This window comes from Coenobita brevimanus, chromosome 113 (genome assembly GCF_032717465.1).
Source record: "Coenobita brevimanus isolate Jiangsu-jjx chromosome 113, ASM3271746v2, whole genome shotgun sequence".
NCBI lineage: Eukaryota > Metazoa > Arthropoda > Malacostraca > Decapoda > Coenobitidae > Coenobita > Coenobita brevimanus.
Genome location: NC_137066.1, coordinates 8,313,776 through 8,333,419, shown reverse-complemented (window position 1 = coordinate 8,333,419; position 19,644 = coordinate 8,313,776).

Below are 19,644 nucleotides of genomic sequence, written 5' to 3'. Positions count from 1 at the left end.
TAATCACAAGGGAATCTGCCTTCTTAGTGTAATAGGAAAAGTATATGGTAGGATACTTATTGCCAGAGTTAGGGAAACAACAGAGGAGTTAGTTGGAGAAGATCAGGGAGGTTTTAGGAAGGGATGAGGTTGTGTAGATCAGATATTCATTCTTAGGTCATTATCGGAAATGTTTCTAGAGAAAGGAAAGAAGTTGTATACAGCCTTCGTCGATATGGAGAAAGTATATGACGGGGTGGCCAGACATGGAATGTGGTTAGTTTTAAGAATATAATGGAGTAAATGAGGAGTTGTTGAATGTCGTAAAGAGTATGTATGAGGGTGCTAAGGCTGCAGTGCACGTAGATGGTGAACAGAGGGAATTTTTCTATCTCAGTGTTGGATTGGAAGAGGAATGTGTCATGTCCTCATGGTTGTTCAATCTGTATATGGATGTGGTTATAAAAGAGGTACAAAATAGGGCACTGGATGTTGAAGCGACCCTTATAAGAGAAGGCAGTGTTTGGCAACTCCCTGTACTGTTGTTTGCAGATGACAGAGTATTGTAAAGTGAAGGCAAAGGGGAACTGCAAGGCTTGGTGAATGAGTTTGGGAGCGCGTTCGAGAAACGGAATCTAAAGGTGAATGTAGGTAAGAGTAAAGTTATGGTCATCGAGAGAAATAGAGCCACTGGATGTATAGTGAGGCTGGATGAGGAAGAAATCGAATATGTGAGTGCATTTAAGTGTTTGGGCAGTGTGATGAGTAAGGATGGAAGTTTAGTGGGTGAAATGTTTGAAACGATACAACAGTGATGAAAGGCTGCTGGTTCTTTAAAAACAGTGATATGGAATAGGGAAATGAGCATGGAAGTAAAAAAATCGCTTGATGACAGTATTGTGTTCCTAACCCTAACGTATGGAAGTGAAGATTGGACCTTGTTGGAAGGACACAAGTCAAGTGTGAGAGCTGTGAAAATGAGTTATTTGAGAGGAGCATGTGGAGTTATGTGGAGAGACAGTGAGGGAGTGTTGTGGAGTGAATGTGGATGTTATAAAGAGCGTTAGGAGAAATAAATTGAGGTGGTTTTATCATGTAGAGAGGATGGAGAGCCAGAGATTAACGAGGAAGTGTTTGCGAGTGGGGTGGAGGGGGGTGGAGAGGGAGTGGGAGGACGAGGATGAGATGGAGGGATGGAGTGGCGCATACACATACACAACCGCCCACATTTGTAGTCCAACTTTCAAGCTTACCCAAACAATCCTTGAACCGACAGATCCATACTCTCCTATATTCTCTTTCCATCTCTTGTACACAACAATATAAATTCCTTCTTTTGTCCTCTCATTCTCACCTACCCCACACATATACCCCATCCATTCCATTCTCTCACAGTCTCACCTTTCCATTTTTTCTCAGTTATTCCACATACATCCCCATCTGCATCCTCAATCACCTGGACAATCTCTCCTTCACTAATCATTCGTATCCCTTACTTTCCATGTCGAAGTCCGTACCATTTCCTTTGTTCAGTCCTTAGTTGTCACCAGCTGGTCAATCCTCTTTCGAGGCATTTTGCTCGTAGTTTTAGTTAGCTGTTTTCCAGAGAGGGGCACTAACTCTCCTCCAACCCACTTGTTGTCACGTAGGGAACACATGTTCATTGGTTATAAGGACACCACTCAACGCTGTAAATGATACCCTTGTTTAAAGGAAGTCATTTGGCTTGCCATTCAGTGTAGATCCCCTAAAATAGAGTACCGCTACACTAAATGGGTGGACGATGTGCGCCCTCACCTACCTCATACTCATATATATATATATATATATATATATATATATATATATATATATATATATATATATATATTGTTACGGAACAGAGAAAGATAATGTACACTTTAAGTGAGAATGCTAAAAACCACTACTGTCCCGTAAATTTCCAGGTTCAAAACAAAAGAGTTAGGTAAAATTACAAGTTAAAGTTTAATACTCAAACTAACAACAAAACATTCAGGACTCATAAGGATAATGTAATGGCAAATAAACAGGTTAAATATATGGTTAACTGCAATAGCCTCTATTAACACGAAATTAGCAAGAGTAAATTTATCTAAGTCAGCCCTGATAAAATGAAAATGCACCGGGTAATGCTCAGTTAATGCAAGATAAATTATTACAGATACAAAATATTATCAAAAATGACTGATATAAAACCCCACACCAATCACAAAGACCTCACTAGGCCCAAGAATCAACCTTATGCTACACAGTACAAGAAAAAATGCAACAACAGTTATACTCAAATTACACACAGCTGCTAGATGTTTGGAGATTTTTTGAGCACTCACAATAATAATAACTGTACAGGGGAGGACAGAGATGTGAACAAAATGAGGAGCAGATCTAAGTGGCAATGATGCAGAGACTGAGCTCATTATATAGGGGCCAGCAGAGCTTGATAAAACTTGTAAGAAGGACGCGCAAATGAAGCCATGGGGACAAAGAGTTGGCAATCCCGCTCTGAACAACAGAAAGGACGACTTACTCTACTATAACGGTAGAAGGGGGGGACTGAGGCAGAACACGCTCGTGATCAAACATGCAGCATACTGTGCGTTAAAATTACACAAAGGATGATGAAATCATAGGCTATGTAACACCTCCCCACAAAGAAAAAGAAATTTACAAAGGAAATTTCTTATTACTCTGAAACAATCTGTCTAAAGTCTAGATAAGCAATCTGCAATAACATTTTCTTTCCCCTTGACATGTTGTATGTCTAATGAATACTCCTGAAGAAGTAGACTCCATCTTGTCAATCTCTGATTTTTATCTTTAAACTTACTAAGGAATATCAGTGGGTTATGATCGGTATAAATTACTATAGGGTCAAAACCAGAACACAAATAAAATGAAAAATGCTGTAAACCCAAAATCAAGGCCAAAAGCTCTTTCTCAATAGTTGAGTAGTTCTTTTGAGGTGGAGTGAACTTCTTACTGTAATAAGATATAGGATGTTCAATACCCTGATCATCCTCTTGCAGCAAAACAGCCCCAGCTCCTGTATCACTTGCATCAACAGACATCTTAAAAGGCTTAGCAAAATTTGGAGTAGCGAGCACTGGCTGACTTAATAGAATAGCTTTAAGTTTGTTGAAAGAGGATTCACAGTTATCGGTCCAGACAAATTTAACTCCCTTTTTCAGTAGGTCTGTAAGTGGTGATACAAGAATAGAAAAGTTAAGAATAAATCTCCTGTAATAACCTACCATTCCCAAAAATCTTTGTAGCTCTTTCCTACTTTTAGGTCTGGGAAGATCACTTATAACCTGAACCTTAGCTCCTGGTGGTGCAACATGTCCATCACCAATTACATACCCAAGGTACTGAACTTTAGCTTGACCAAACTCACACTTTGATAAATTAGCTACAAGATTAGCCTGAACTAAACGGTCAAGAAATTTACTGACATGGCATAGGTGATCTTTCCACTTGTCACTGAAGATTAATACATCATCAATATAAACAACACACCCTGCCAAACCCTCTGTTACAACATTCATGAGCTTCTGAAAAGTGGCTGGTGCATTCTTCATACCATATGGCATTACCGAACATGGAAAAGTCTTTCCTACTGTTACAAAACATGAGATCTCTCTAGCACGTTCAGTCATAGGTACTTGCCAGTATCCCTTTAACAAATCAAACTTACTTATGTACCTAGCCTTTCCGATCTTGTCTATGCAATCTTCCACACGAGGGAGAGGGTAAGTGTCTGTTTTGGTTATCTGATTAACACGTCTGTAGTCGATGCAAAGCCGCTGTGACCCACCTGGCTTAGGGACTAGAGTGACAGGAGAACTCCACTCGCTCTGACAGGGCTCAATCATCTTGTGGTCCAACAGGTAGCCAAGCTCCTTCTGGATGAGAGGAACTTTCACTGGGTTCACACGGTAAGGAGGCAATTTAATTGGCTTTGCGTCTCCAACATCGACATCATGCATCAACACAGTGGTTCTTCCTGGAGTAGCACGGAACACTTGCGGGTACTCCTGCAGTAATGCCGAAAACTCCTGCCTTTCCTTGGGAAGTACATGAGAAAGCTTAGTCTGGAGATCATTCATGATATCAGGATTCTTCCCCAAACTATCACTCAGGCTCATACTGCATGGGAGAGCTTCACTTGCAGACTCGGGTGGAACAGCTACAGTGCAGACTGGATTATTTTCGTCCCGCCTGTGATATAACTTTAGCATGTTGATGTGACATAGTTGCTTGCTCTTTCTACGATCTGGTGTGGCGATGACATAGTTGACATCACTGAGTTTCTTCTCCACGAAATAAGGACCACTAAACTTGGCTTGAAGAGGTTGCCCATGAACTGGTAGCAGAATCAAAACCTGATCTCCTGGCTGAAAGTGGCGCAACCTGGACTTCTTATCATACCAAGTCTTTATCTTCTCCTGAGCAGCTCCTAAATTCTCTCTCGCCAGCTGTAAAGCAGTGGACAGCCGTTCTTTGAACTTCATCACATACTCCAGCAGGTTGACGTCATCTTCCAGCATTCCTTGAGTAGCTTAAGGGGTCCTCTTACTTCATAGCCAAAGAGTAGTTCAAAAGGTGAGAAGCCCAGTGATTCATTTGGAGATTCTCTTGCGGCAAACACAACGAATGGAAGACCTTTATCCCAGTCTTTCTGATGTTCCAAACAGTATTTCTTGAGCATCGATTTGAGTGTTTGATGATATCTCTCCAACACTCCTTGGGTCTGGGGATGGTAAGCTGAAGACGTGATCTGGGTGATGCCCAACTCTTTCAGAGACTGCTTGAAAACATTTGACATGAAATTACTTCCTCGGTCGGACTGTACCTCCTGGCAGACCAAACTTTGTGAAGAACCCTAGCATTTCCTGAGATGTTTCTAAGTGGAATGGCTTCAGGATAACGAGTAGCCATATCAATCATGGTCAACACATAAGAAAATCCTGAAGAAGTCTTAGGAAGAGGGCCCACAATATCCACCAACACACGGGTGAAAGGCGCCTCAAAAGGAGTAATGGGAACTAGAGGTGCAACCTTTTCGGTCTGATTACACTTCCCCACAACTTGACAAGTGTGACAAGACTTACAATACCAGGAAACATCCCTGAAGATACCTGGCCAGTAGAAGTGTTTCAAAATGCATGCCACAGTCTTCCTCACTCCAAGGTGTCCTGCCAAACTGGAATCATGAGCCACTCTAATGATATCCTGCCTACAAACACGAGGGATGACAACTTGATGTACAACCTCCCATTCACAGTCGGGTGATGCTGTTGGGGGTCTCCACTTCCTCATAAGTACTCCTGACTTTACATAATAACAAGTAGAAGCACCGGCTGACTCTTCTTCACTGTAAGCAGAGTTAGCTAGACCTTTCAACTCAGGGTCAGCAACCTGCAACTCAACCAACTCTTGACGAGACAAATTATCAACACTACGGGGTACTGCCTCATCTGGTGAGTGGTCCAAATTAGCAAGAAAAGTGTCAGCTAGGATAACATCATCATCATCATTATCCTCTAAATCACCAGTAACTTTAGACTTAGCCCTAGTGACAGCACATGCAGGGAACACATCAGGGACACCACAATCCTGGGCCGCAGCCACTGGCTCACTAGACAACTGAGGAGCTGGACACACTTGACTTCCACCAATATCATTTCCAAGTAAGAAAGTTACACCTGACATTGGAAGTGTCTCAACCAACCCAACCATAACGGAACCATTAACAAAACCAGACTCTAAATTCACTCTGCACAGAGGGACAGAGAAGTAATTATTCCCTACACCTTGTAAGATTACAGTTTCATCAGAGGAATTAACATCAGAACCTAGAACACTGGTCAGCATAAGGGATTGGCAAGCACCTGTATCACGATATATTTTAACTGATTTCCTGTCATTACTGTCCAGAGGACTGACAAAACCATCAGACAGGAAATTAGCACATGAACTCTTGAGAGTGTCACCCACGTTACTGCTCAAAAGAGGAGCTCCATCATGAGAATTTAAGTTACCCCTCAAAGCAGGTTCAGTTAACTCAGTTAAAGCATTCTGGGAACTCTCAAGAGTGGACACTAGACCAATTGACTGAATATTTAAAGACTCCTTTTTGTTCACATCACGCTGTCTCCTGAAACATCTCTCCGTAGTATGACCAAGCTTACTACAATAAGTACATTTACTTTTCTGAAATCTAGAGGTGAAGCTGGTATTTACTTCCTGAGAAACATCATCTTTATTCTCTTTCCTGTTACCTGTACTCTGAGTAGAGGCAACGTACTTACTCTCAGCTTTCCCTTTTTCTTTAGAATATCTCTTGTGAGTGAGAACATATTCATCAGCTAAAACTGCAGCATCAGACAAATTATCTATTCTTTTCTCATCAAGATATAGGCTTACATCTTTATAAATACACCTCTTGAAGTCCTCCAGCAAAATCATCTGCTTAAATTTACCAAAATCAGAATCCACATTCTTAGAATTTAACCAATGCTCTAACAGATCTTCTTTGATTTTTGTATACTCAACATGGGATTCCTTATCTTGCTTGTAAGTTGTCCTAAATTTTACTCTATAAGCTTCAGGAACAAGCTCATAGGCCTTAAGAATCAAGCTCTTAACTTCATCATAATTATCAGATTGATCCTGAGGCAAAGATGCATAAGTTACTTGAGCTTTACCGGTGAGAACAGTTTGAAGGAGTACTGGCCAATACTGTTTTGGCCAATTAAAACCTGTAGCTACCCTCTCAAACAACTGAAAATACTTTGTTAAATCAGATTCATTAAAAGGAGGGACATGTTTAACATTTTTAGCCACATCAAAATCATCAGAGCTAGATGATCCAGTTCCACCTTGTTTCATGCGATACTCATGGTCTGCCTGAATCCTAGCAATTTCAACTTGTGCCTCAGCCTCTTTAGCACGGGCCTGAAATTCAGCCTCCTTAGCACTTGCTTGAAATTCAGCCTCCTGAATACGAGCCTGAGACTCAGCCTCATTAGCACGTGCTTGAAATTTAGCCTCCTTAGCCTGAGCCTCCTGCAGGGCTAGCTGTAACTTAGCTAATTCAATCTGCGTTTGCTCATTTGGAGGAGTTACATTAAACAAGCTTTCATTAATCATGTCAACAATCTGATCTTTAGAATGATGAGAGCGAACAACAATTCCCAATTGTTGAGCAACAAGCTTAAGTTCATTCTTTGTTCTGTTTTCTACATCACACACTGTTTGCACATTTGACAAAAAATCTTTGGCTTCATCAAGTGTAGTAATAGTAGACATCATGAATAAATCACAGTCACAAAATATCAAGCAATATCCTTATGATAATATCCTGAATATCCTGATGAGAGGTCGCCAAATTTATGTTACGGAACAGAGAAAGATAATGTACACTTTAAGTGAGAATGCTAAAAATCACTACTGTCCCGTAAATTTCCAGGTTCAAAACAAAAGATTTAGGTAAAATTACAAGTTAAAGTTTAATGCTCAAACTGACAACAAAACATTCAGGACTCATAAGGATAATGTAATGGCAAATAAACAGGTTAAATATATGGTTAACTGCAATAGCCTCTATTAACACGAAATTAGCAAGAGTAAATTTATCTAAGTCAGCCCTGATAAAATGAAAATACACCGGGTAATGCTCAGTTAATGCAAGATAAATTATTACAGATACAAAATATTATCAAAAATGACTGATATAAAACCCCACACCAATCACAAAGACCTCACTAGGCCCAAGAATCAACCTTATGCTACACAGTACAAGAAAAAATGCAACAACAGTTATACTCAAATTACACACAGCTGCTAGATGTTTGGAGATTTCTTGAGCACTCACAATAATAATAACTGTACAGGGGAGGACAGAGATGTGAACAAAATGAGGAGCAGATCTAAGTGGCAATGATGCAGAGACTGAGCTCATTATATAGGGGCCAGCAGAGGTTGATACAACTTGTAAGAAGGACGCGCAAATGAAGCCATGGGGACAAAGAGTTGGCAATCCCGCTCTGAACAACAGAAAGGACGACTTACTCTACTATAACGGTAGAAGGGGGGGACTGAGGCAGAACACGCTCGTGATCAAACATGCAGCATACTGTGCGTTAAAATTACACAAAGGATGATGAAATCATAGGCTATGTAACAATATATATATTGTTACGAAATGGGAGTAGGCAACACAATATAACAAAATCTGACTGCGTAAAAACTGAGAAAGACAAAGTGAAAAGGGAACTGAACAAATAGTTAAGTGATGAAAAACAATTAAAAAAAAAAAAACACTAACTCAATCTCTCAACACAGGTAAGAAAGTAAATAAAATTAGCTGACGTAAGCAAGGGCCAAATAAACACAATGAAAAATATACGTAGTATAATACAAGCTAATAATATTTACAATGAGATAATGAAACATGAAAGAATGAGAAAAACAAGCAACCTGATAATACCCTGAATAATTACACTTAAGTCTGGGAACAAACTTGCCAAGACAAAAGAATTAAAATCAGTCAAAGAGAGATAACTAAACTGCTCTCAAATGCCACAAATAATAATGATACAGTAATAATAGTACATGCGATTGGATGCTAATACTAAATGAAAAGATGTTCAGAAATATATATACAACACAAAATACTGCCTCTCCTCTCTCTCTGATCTCCAGTCCAAACACTCCCTCTCTCGACGCCAGTCCCACAAAAACACTGTCTCCACTCAAAATTCTCCACTTTATATACCCTCCGGCTGTGTGCACGCATAACACGCAGCTGGAGGCCAGACGAGAAATATACAGAGAAGAGCTAGGCAAATTAATCTCACCCCCATACTCCAAACGTTATAAATATCGCTGGTGAATACAAATGTTTATGTCGCCAGTTCAAGCTCCATAGTAAGTCACTGGTAATAAAAACAATTTTAGTCACACCTGCGTCGAGAGAGCAAACAGAATTAACTAAGACTTTATAAATGTGTACGCGCTAAACATGCAACGACATGAACGAATGTATGTGCGTAGATGCTAGTGCACACACACAGCATCGACGCACACGCTCACACATCTAGCGACACTCACACACTATACATACATGCACAATATTCACAAAAATATACATACATTTTCACACACGTAACAATGTGGATATATATATATATATATATATATATATATATATCTATCTATATATATATATATATATATATATATATATACATATCTATATATATATATATATATATATATATATATATATATATATAGCCTATGATTTCATCATCCTTTGTATAAATCCAACGTACAGTATGCTGCATGTTTGATCACGATTCGCCTCGTGGCTTCCATAGTGACCAGGCTTGCATGTTCTACCTCACTCCTCCCTTCTCCCCCTTATAGTAGAGTAAGTCGTTCTTTCTGTTGTTCAGAGCAGGACTGAAAACTCTTCCTCCCTTGTGCCTTCATTTCCGCGTCCTTCTTGCAAGTTGAATCAAGCTCTGCCTGCCCCTATATAATGAGCTCAGTCTCTACATGATTGCCACTTAGATCTACTCCTCATTTTGTTCACATCTCTGTCCTCCCCTGTATAGTGTATTATTTTTGTGAGTGCTCAGGAAGTCTCCAACCATCTAGCTGCTGTATAATTTGAGTAATTCGTAGGCCTGGTAAGGTTTTTTGTGATTCATGTAGAGTTTTTAATGTCAGCCATTATTAATATTTTGTATCTGTAATAATATATCTTGCTTTAACTGAGCATTATCCGGTTTTCTCATTTATCAGGGCTGACTTAGATAAATTTGCTCTTGCTAAATTCATGTTAATAGAGGCTATTGCAGTTAACCATATATGTAACCTGTTTTGCCATTACATTATCCTTATGAGTCCTGAATGTTTAGTTGTTAGATTGAGCATTAAACTTTAATTTGTAATTTTACCTAACTCTTTTGTTTTGAACCTGGAACTTTGCGGGACACTAGTGATTTTAGTATTCTCACTTGAAGTGTTCATTATCTCTCTCTGTTCTGTAACATAAATTTGGCGACCTCTTATCAGGATATTCAGGATATTATCATAAGGATATTGCTTGATATTTTGTGACTGTGATTTATTCATGATGTCTACTATTACTACTCTTGATGAAGCCAAAGATTTTTTGTCAAATGTGCAAACAGTGTGTGATGTAGAAAACAGAACAAAGAATGAACTTAAGCTTGTTGCTCAACAATTGGGAATTGCTGTTCGCTCTCATCAGTCTAAAGATCAAATTGTTGACATGATTAATAAAAGCTTGTTTAATGTAACTCCTCCAGATGACCAATCGCAGACTGAAATAGCTAAGTTACAGCTAGCCCTGCAGGAGGCTCGTGCTAAGGAGGCTGAGTCTCAGGCTCGTATTCAGGAGGCACAGGCACAAATTGAAATTGCTAGGATTCAGGCAGACCATGAATATCGCATGAAACAAGGTGGAACTGGATCATCTAGTTCTGATGATTTTGATGTGGCTAAAAATGCTAAACTTGTCCCTCCTTTTAATGAATCTGATTTAACAGAGTATTTTCAGTTGTTTGAGAGGGTAGCTACAGATTTTAATTGGCCCAAAAAGTATTGGCCAGTACTCCTACAGAGTGTTCTCACCGGTAAAGCTCAAGTAACTTATGCATCTTTGCCTCAGGATCAATCTGATAATTATGATGTAGTTAAGAGCTTGATTCTTAAGGCCTATGAGCTTGTTCCTGAAGCCTATAGAGTAAAATTGAGGACAACTTATAAGGAAGATAAGCAATCCCATGTTGAGTATGCAAAAATCAAAGATCTGTTAGAGCAGTGGTTAAATTCTAAGAATGTAAATTCTGATTTTGATAAATTTATGCAGATGATTTTGCTGGAGGACTTCAAAAGGTGTATTAATAAAGTTGTAAGCCTATATCTTGATGAGAAAAGAATAGATAATTTGTCTGATGCTGCAGTTTTAGCTGATGAATATGTTCTCACTCACAAGAGAATTTCTAAAGAAAAAAGGAAAGCTGAGAGTAAGTACGTTGCCTCTACTCAGAGTACAGGTAGCAGGAAAGAGAATAAAGATGACGTTTCTCAGGAAGTAAATACCAGCTTCACCTCTAGATTTCAGAAAAGTAAATGTACTTATTGTAGTAAGCTTGGCCATACTATGGAGAAATGTTTCAGGAGACAGCATGATGTGAACAAAAAGGAGTCTTTAAATATTCAGTCAATTTGTCTAGTGTCCACCCTTGAGAGTTTCCAGAATTCTTAACCGAGTTAACTGAACCTGCTTTGAGGGGTAAATTAAATTCTCATGTTGAAGCTCCTCTTTTGAGCAGTAACGTGGGTGACACTCTCAAGAGTTCATGTGCTAATTTCCTGTCTGATGGTTTTGTCAGTCCTCTGGACAGTAATGACAGGAAATCAGTTAAAATATATCGTGATACAGGTGCTTGCCAATCCCTTATGCTGACCAGAGTTCTAGGCTCTAATGTTAATTCCTCTGATGAAACTGTAATCTTACAAGATGTAGGAAATAATTACTTCTCTGTCACTCTGTGCAGAGTGAATTTAGAGTCTGGTTTTGTTAATGGTTCCGTTATGGTTGGGTTGGTTGAGACACTCCCAAAGTCAGGTGTAACTTTCTTACTTGGAAATGATATTGGTGGAAGTCAAGTGTGTCCAGCTCCTCAGTTGTCTAGTGAGCCAGTGGCTGCGGCCCAGGATTGTGGTGTCCCTGATGTGTTCCCTGCATGTGCTGTCACTAGGGCTAAGTCTAAAGTTACTGGTGATTTAGAGGATAATGATGATGATGATGTTATCCTAGCTGACACTTTTCTTGCTAATTTGGACCACTCACCAGATGAGGCAGTACCCCGTAGTGTTGATAATTTGTCTCGTCAAGAGTTGGTTGAGTTGCAGGCTCCTGACCATGAGTTGAAAGGTCTAGCTAACTCTGCTTGCAGTGAGGAAGAGTCAGCTGGTGCTTTTACTTGTTATTATATAAAGTCAGGAGTACTTATGAGAAAGTGGAGACCCCCAACAGCATCACCCGACTGTGAATGGGAGGTTGTACATGAAGTTGCCATCCCTCGTGTTTATAGGCAGGATATCATTAGAGTGGCTCATGATTCCAGTTTGGCAGGACACCTTGGAGTGAGGAAGACTGTGGCACGCATTTTGAAACACTTCTTCTGGCCAGGTATCTTCAGAGATGTTTCCTGGTATTGTAAGTCTTGTCACACCTGTCAAGTTGTGGGGAAGTGTAATCAGACCGAAAAGGTTGCACCTCTAGTTCCCATTCCTCCTTTTGAGGTGCCATTCACCTGTGTGTTGGTAGATATTGTGGGCCCTCTTCCTAAGACTTCTTCAGGATTTTCTTATGTGTTGACCCTGATTGATATGGCTACTCATTATCCTGAAGCCATTCCACTGAGAAATATCTCAGCAAAGAACGTGGTTAAGAAAATGCTGGGTTCTTCACCAAGTTTGGTGTGCCCAAGGAGGTACAGTCAGACCGGGGAAGTAATTTCATGTCAAATGTTTTCAAGCAGTCTCTGAAAGAGTTGGGCATCACCCAGATCACATCTTCAGCTTAACATCCCCAGACCCAAGGAGCGTTGGAGAGATATCATCAAACACTCAAATCGATGCTCAGGAAATACTGTTTGGAACATCAGAAAGACTGGGATAAAGGTCTTCCATTTGTTGTATTTGCCGCAAGAGAATTTCCAAATGAATCACTGGGCTTCTCACCCTTCGAACTACTGTTTGGCCATGAAGTAAGAGGACCCCTTAAGCTACTCAAGGAATGCTGGCTGTCGGAGGAAGATGACGTCAACTTGCTGGAGTATGTGATGAAGTTCAAAGAACAGCTGTCCACTGCTTTACAGCTGGCGAGAGGGAATTTAGGAGCTGCTCAGGAGAAGATGAAGACTTGGTATGATAAGAAGTCCAGGTTACGCCACTTTCAGCCAGGAGATCAGGTTTTGATTCTGCTACCGGTGCATGGGCAACCTCTTCAAGCCAAGTTTAGTGGTCCTTATTTCGTGGAGAAGAAACTCAGTTATGTCAACTATGTCATCGTCACACCAGATCATAGAAAGAACAAGCAACTTTGTCACATCAACATGCTAAAGTTATATCACAGGCGGGACGAAAATAGCCCAGTCTGCACTGTAGCTGTTCCATCCGAGTCTGCAAGTGAAGTTCTCCCATGCAGTATGAGCCTGAGTGATAGTTTGGGGAAGAATCCTGATATCATGATCTCCAGACTAAGCTTTCTCATCTACCTCCTGAGGAAAGGCAGGAGTTTTCAGCATTACTGCAGGAGTACCCGCAAGTGTTCCGTGCCACTCCAGGAAGAACCACTGTGTTGATGCATGATGTCGATGTTGGAGACGCAAAGCCAATTAAACTGCCTCCTTACCGTGTGAACCCAGTGAAAGTTCCTCTCATCCAGAAGGAGCTTGGCTACCTGTTGGACCACAAGATGATTGAGCCCAGTCAGAGCGAGTGGAGTTCTCCTGTCACTCTAGTCCCTAAGCCAGGTGGGTCACAGCGGCTTTGCATCGACTACAGACGTGTTAATCAGATAACCAAAACAGACACTTACCCTCTCCCTCGCGTGGAAGATTGCATAGACAAGATCGGAAAGGCTAGGTACATAAGTAAGTTTGATTTGTTAAAGGGATACTGGCAAGTACCTATGACTGAACGTGCTAGGGAGATCTCATGTTTTGTAACACTAGGAAAGACTTTTCCATGTTCTGTAATGCCATATGGTATGAAGAATGCACCAGCCACTTTTCAGAAGCTCATGAATGTTGTAACAGAGGGTTTGGCAGGGTGTGTTGTTTATATTGATGATGTATTAATCTTCAGTGACAACTGGAAAGATCACCTATGCCATGTCAGTAAATTTCTTGAGCATTTGGTTCAGGCTAATCTTGTAGCTAATTTATCAAAGTGTGAGTTTGGTCAAGCTAAAGTTCAGTACCTTGGGTACGTAATTGGTGATGGACACGTTGCACCACCAGGAGCTAAGGTTCAGGTTATAAGTGATCTTCCCAGACCTAAAAGTAGGAAAGAGCTACAAAGATTTTTGGGAATGGTAGGTTATTACAGGAGATTTGTTCTTAACTTTTCAATTCTTGTTTCACCACTTACAGACCTACTGAAAAAGGGAGTTAAATTTGTCTGGACCGATAACTGTGAATCATCTTTCAGTAAACTTAAAGCTATCCTATTAAGTCAGCCAGTGCTCGCTACTCCAAATTTTGCTAAGCCTTTTAAGATGGCTGTTGATGCAAGTGATACAGGAGCTGGGGCTGTTTTGCTGCAAGAGGATGATCAGGGTATTGAACACCCTGTATCTTATTACAGTAAGAAGTTCACTCCACCTCAAAAGAACTACTGAACTATTGAGAAAGAGCTTTTGGCCTTGACTTTGGGTTTACAGCATTTTCACTTTATTTGTGTTCTGGTTTTGACCCCATAGTCATTTATACCGATCATAACCCACTGAAATTCCTTAGTAAGTTTAAAGATAAAAATCAGAGATTGACAAGATGGAGTCTACTTCTTCAGGAGTATTCATTAGACATACAACATGTCAAGGGGAAAGAAAATGTTATTGCAGATTGCTTATCTAGACTTTAGACAGAATGTTTTAGAGTAATAAGAAATTTCCTTTGTAAATTTCTTTTTCTTTGTGGGGAGATGTTACATGGCCTATGATTTCATTATCCTTTGTATAATTCTAACGTACAGTATGCTACATGTTTGATCACGATTCGCCTCGTGGCTTCCATAGTGACCAGGCTTGCGTGTTCTACCTCACTCCCCCCTTCTCCCCCTTATAGTAGAGTAAGTCGTTCTTTCTGTTGTTCAGAGCAGGACTGTCAACTTTTCCTCCCCTGTGCCTTCATTTCCGCGTCCTTCTTGCAAGTTGAATCAACCTCTGCCGGCCCCTATATAATGAGCTCAGTCTCTGCATGATTGCCACTTAGATCTACTCCTTATTTTGTTCACATCTCTGTCCTCTCCTGTGTAGTGTATAGTCTCCAGCCATCTAGCTGCTGTATGATTTGAGTATAAGTGTTGTTACCTTTTTTCTTGTACTGCATGGCCTAGGGCGTTAATTCGTACCTAGTTTTTTGTGATTCATGTAGAGTTTTTAATGTCATCCATTATTAATAATAGTTTGTATCTGTAATAATATATCTTGCTTTAACTGAGCATTATCCGGGTTTCTCATTTATCAGGGCTGACTTAGATAAATTTGCTCTTGCTAAATTCATGTTAATAGAGGCTATTGCAGTTAACCATATATGTAACCTGTTTTGCCATTACATTATCCTTATAAGTACTGAATGTTTAGTTGTTAGTTTGAGCATTAAACTTTAACTTGTAATTTTACCTTAACTCTTTTGTTTTGAACCTGTAACTTTGCGGGACAGTAGTGATTTTAGTATTCTCACTTGAAGTGTTCATTATCTCTCTCTGTTCCGTAACAATATATATATATCTATATATATATATATATATATATATATATATATATATATAAATATCTATATATATATATATATATATATATATATATATATATTGTTACGGAACAGAGAAAGATAACGTACACTTTAAGTGAGAATACGAAGAGTCACTACTGTCCCGTAAAGTTCCAGGTTCAAAACAAAAGAGTTAGGTAAAATTACAAGTTAAAGTTTAATGCTTAAATTAACAACAAACCATTCAGGACTCATAAGGATAATGTAATGGCAAATAAACAGGTTAAATATATGGTTAACTGCAATAGCCTCTATTAACACAAAATTAGCAAGAGTAAATTTATCTAAGTCAGCCCTGATAAAATGAGATACCAGATAATACTCAGTGAATGCCGGATAAATAATTACAGATACAAACTATTATCAAAAATGACTGACACAAAGAACCCCACACGAATTACAAAAACTTCACTAGGCCTACAAATTAAACTCAGGCTATACAGTACAAGAAAAAATGCAACAACAGTTATACTCAAATTACACACAGCTGCTAGATGGTTGGAGACTTCTTGAGCACTCACAATAATAATATCTGTACAGGGGAGGACAGAGATGTGAACAAAATGAGGAGCAGATCTAAGTGGCAATGATGCAGAGACTGAGCTCATTATATAGGGGCCAGCAGAGCCTGATACAACTTGTAAGCAGGACGCGCAAATGAAGCCATGGGGACAAAGAGCTGATAATCCCGCCCTAAGCAACAGAGAGAACGACTTACTCTACTATAACGGTAGAAGGGGGGAACTGAGGCAGAACACGCTCGTGATCAAACATGCAGCATACTGAGCGTTAAAATTACACAAAGGATGATGAAATCATAGGCTATGTAACACCTCCCCACAAAGAAAAAAGAAATTTACAAAGGAAATTTCTTATTACTCTAAAACAATCTGTATATGGCATTACAGACCATGCAAAGGTCTTTCCTAATGTTACAAAAAATGAGATCTCCCTAGCACGTTCAGTCATAGGTACTTGCCAGTATCCCTTTAACAAATCAAACTTACTTATGTACCTAGCCTTTCCGATCTTGTCCATGCAATCTTCCACACGAGGGAGAGGGTAAGTGTCTGTTTTGGTTATCTGATTAACACGTCTGTAGTCGATGCAAAGCCTCTGTGACCCACCTGGCTTAGGGACCAGAGTGACAGGAGAACTCCACTCGCTCTGACAGGGCTCAGTCATCTTGTGGTCCAACAGGTAGCCAAGCTCCTTCTGGATGAGAGGAACTTTCACTGGGTTCACACGGTAAGGAGGCAGTTTAATTGGCTTTGCGTCTCCAACCTCGACATCATGCATCAACACAGTAGTTCTTCCTGGAGTGGCACGGAACACTTGCGGGTACTCCTGCAGTAATGCCGAAAACTCCTGCCTTTCCTTGGGAGGTAGATGAGAAAGCTTAGTCTGGAGATCATTCATGATATCAGGATTCTTCCCCAAACTATCACTCAGGCTCATGCTGCATGGGAGAACTTCACTTGTAGACTCGGGTGGAACAGCTACAGTGCAGACTGGATTATTTTCGTCCCGCCTGTGATATAACTTTAGCATGTTGATGTGACATAGTTGCTTGCTCTTTCTACGATCTGGTGTGGCGATGACATAGTTGACATCACTGAGTTTCTTCTCCACGAAATAAGGACCACTAAACTTGGCTTGAAGAGGTTGCCCATGAACTGGTAGCAGAATCAAAACCTGATCTCCTGGCTGAAAGTGGCGTAACCTGGACTTCTTATCATACCAAGTCTTCATCTTCTCCTGAGCAGCTCCTAAATTCTCTCTCGCCAGCTGTAAAGCAGTGGACAGCCGTTCTTTGAACTTCATCACATACTCCAGCAGGTTGACGTCATCTTCCTCCGACAGCCAGCATTCCTTGAGTAGCTTAAGGGGTCCTCTTACTTCATGGCCAAACAGTAGTTCAAAGGGTGAGAAGCCCAGTGATTCATTTGGAGATTCTCTTGCGGCAAACACAACGAATGGAAGACCTTTATCCCAGTCTTTCTGATGTTCCAAACAGTATTTCTTGAGCATCGATTTGAGTGTTTGATGATATCTCTCCAACGCTCCTTGGGTCTGGGGATGGTAAGCTGAAGACGTGATCTGGGTGATGCCCAACTCTTTCAGAGACTGCTTGAAAACATTTGACATGAAATTACTTCCTCGGTCTGACTGTACCTCCTTGGGCAGACCAAACTTTGTGAAGAACCCTAGCATTTCCTTAACCACGTTCTTTGCTGAGATGTTTCTAAGTGGAATGGCTTCAGGATAACGAGTAGCCATATCAATCAGGGTTAACACATAAGAAAATCCTGAAGAAGTCTTAGGAAGAGGGCCCACAATATCCACCAACACACGGGTGAAAGGCGCCTCAAAAGGAGGAATGGGAACTAGAGGTGCAACCTTTTCAGTCTGATTACACTTCCCTACAACTTGACAGGTGTGACAAGACTTACAATACCAGGAAACATCCCTGAAGATACCTGGCCAGTAGAAGTGTTTCAAAATGCGTGCCACAGTCTTCCTCACTCCAAGGTGTCCTGCCAAACTGGAATCATGAGCCACTCTAATGATATCCTGCCTACAAACACGAGGGATGACAACTTGATGTACAACCTCCCATTCACAGTCGGCTGATGCTGTTGGGGGTCTCCACTTCCTCATAAGTACTCCTGACTTTACATAATAACAAGTAGAAGCACCAGCTGACTCTTCCTCACTGCAAGCAGAGTTAGCTAGACCTTTCAACTCAGGGTCAGCAACCTGCAACTCAACCAACTCTTGACGAGACAAATTATCAACACTACGGGGTACTGCCTCATCTGGTGAGTGGTCCAAATTAGCAAGAAAAGTGTCAGCTAGGATAACATCATCATCATCCTCTAAATCACCAGTAACTTTAGACTTAGCCCTAGTGACAGCACATGCAGGGAACACATCAGGGACATCACAATCCTGGGACACAGCCGCTGGCTCGCTAGACAACTGAGGAGCTGGACACACTTGACTTCCACCAATATCATTTCCAAGTAAGAAAGTTACACCTGACATTGGGAGTGTCTCAACCAACCCAACCATAACGGAACCATTAACAAAACCAGACTCTAAATTCACTCTGCACAGAGGGACAGAGAAGTAATTATTCCCTACACCTTGTAAGATTACAGTTTCATCAGAGGAATTAAAATTAGAGCCTAGAACACTGGTCAGCATAAGGGATTGGCAAGCACCTGTATCACGATATATTTGAACTGATTTCCTGTCATTACTGTCCAGAGGACTGACAAAACCATCAGACAGGAAATTAGCACATGAATTCTTGAGAGTGTCACCCACGTTACTGCTCAAAAGAGGAGCTCCATCATGAGAATTTAAGTTACCCCTCAAAGCAGGTTCAGTTAACTCAGTTAAAGAATTCTGGGAACTCTCAAGAGTGGACACTAGACAAATTGACTGAATATTTAAAGACTCCTTTTTGTTCACATCACGCTGTCTCCTGAAACATCTCTCCGTAGTATGACCAAGCTTACTACAATAAGTACATTTACTTTTCTGAAATCTAGAGGTGAAGCTGGTATTTACTTCCTGAGAAACATCATCCTTATTCTCTTTCCTGTTACCTGTACTCTGAGTAGAGGCAACGTACTTACTCTCAGCTTTCCCTTTTTCTCTAGAATATCTCTTGTGAGTGAGAACATACTCATCAGCTAAAACTGCAGCATCAGACAAATTATCTATTCTTTTCTCATCAAGATATAGGCTTACATCTTTACTAATACACCTTTTGAAATCCTCCAGCAAAATCATCTGCTTAAATTTACCAAAATCAGAATCCACATTCTTAGAATTTAACCACTGCTCCAACAAATCTTCTTTGATTTTTGCATACTCAACATGGGATTGCTTATCTTGCTTGTAAGTTGTCCTAAATTTTACTCTATAGGCTTCAGGAACAAGCTCATAGGCCTTAAGAATCAAGCTCTTAACTACATCATAATTATCAGACTGATCCTGAGGCAAAGATGCATAAGTTACTTGAGCT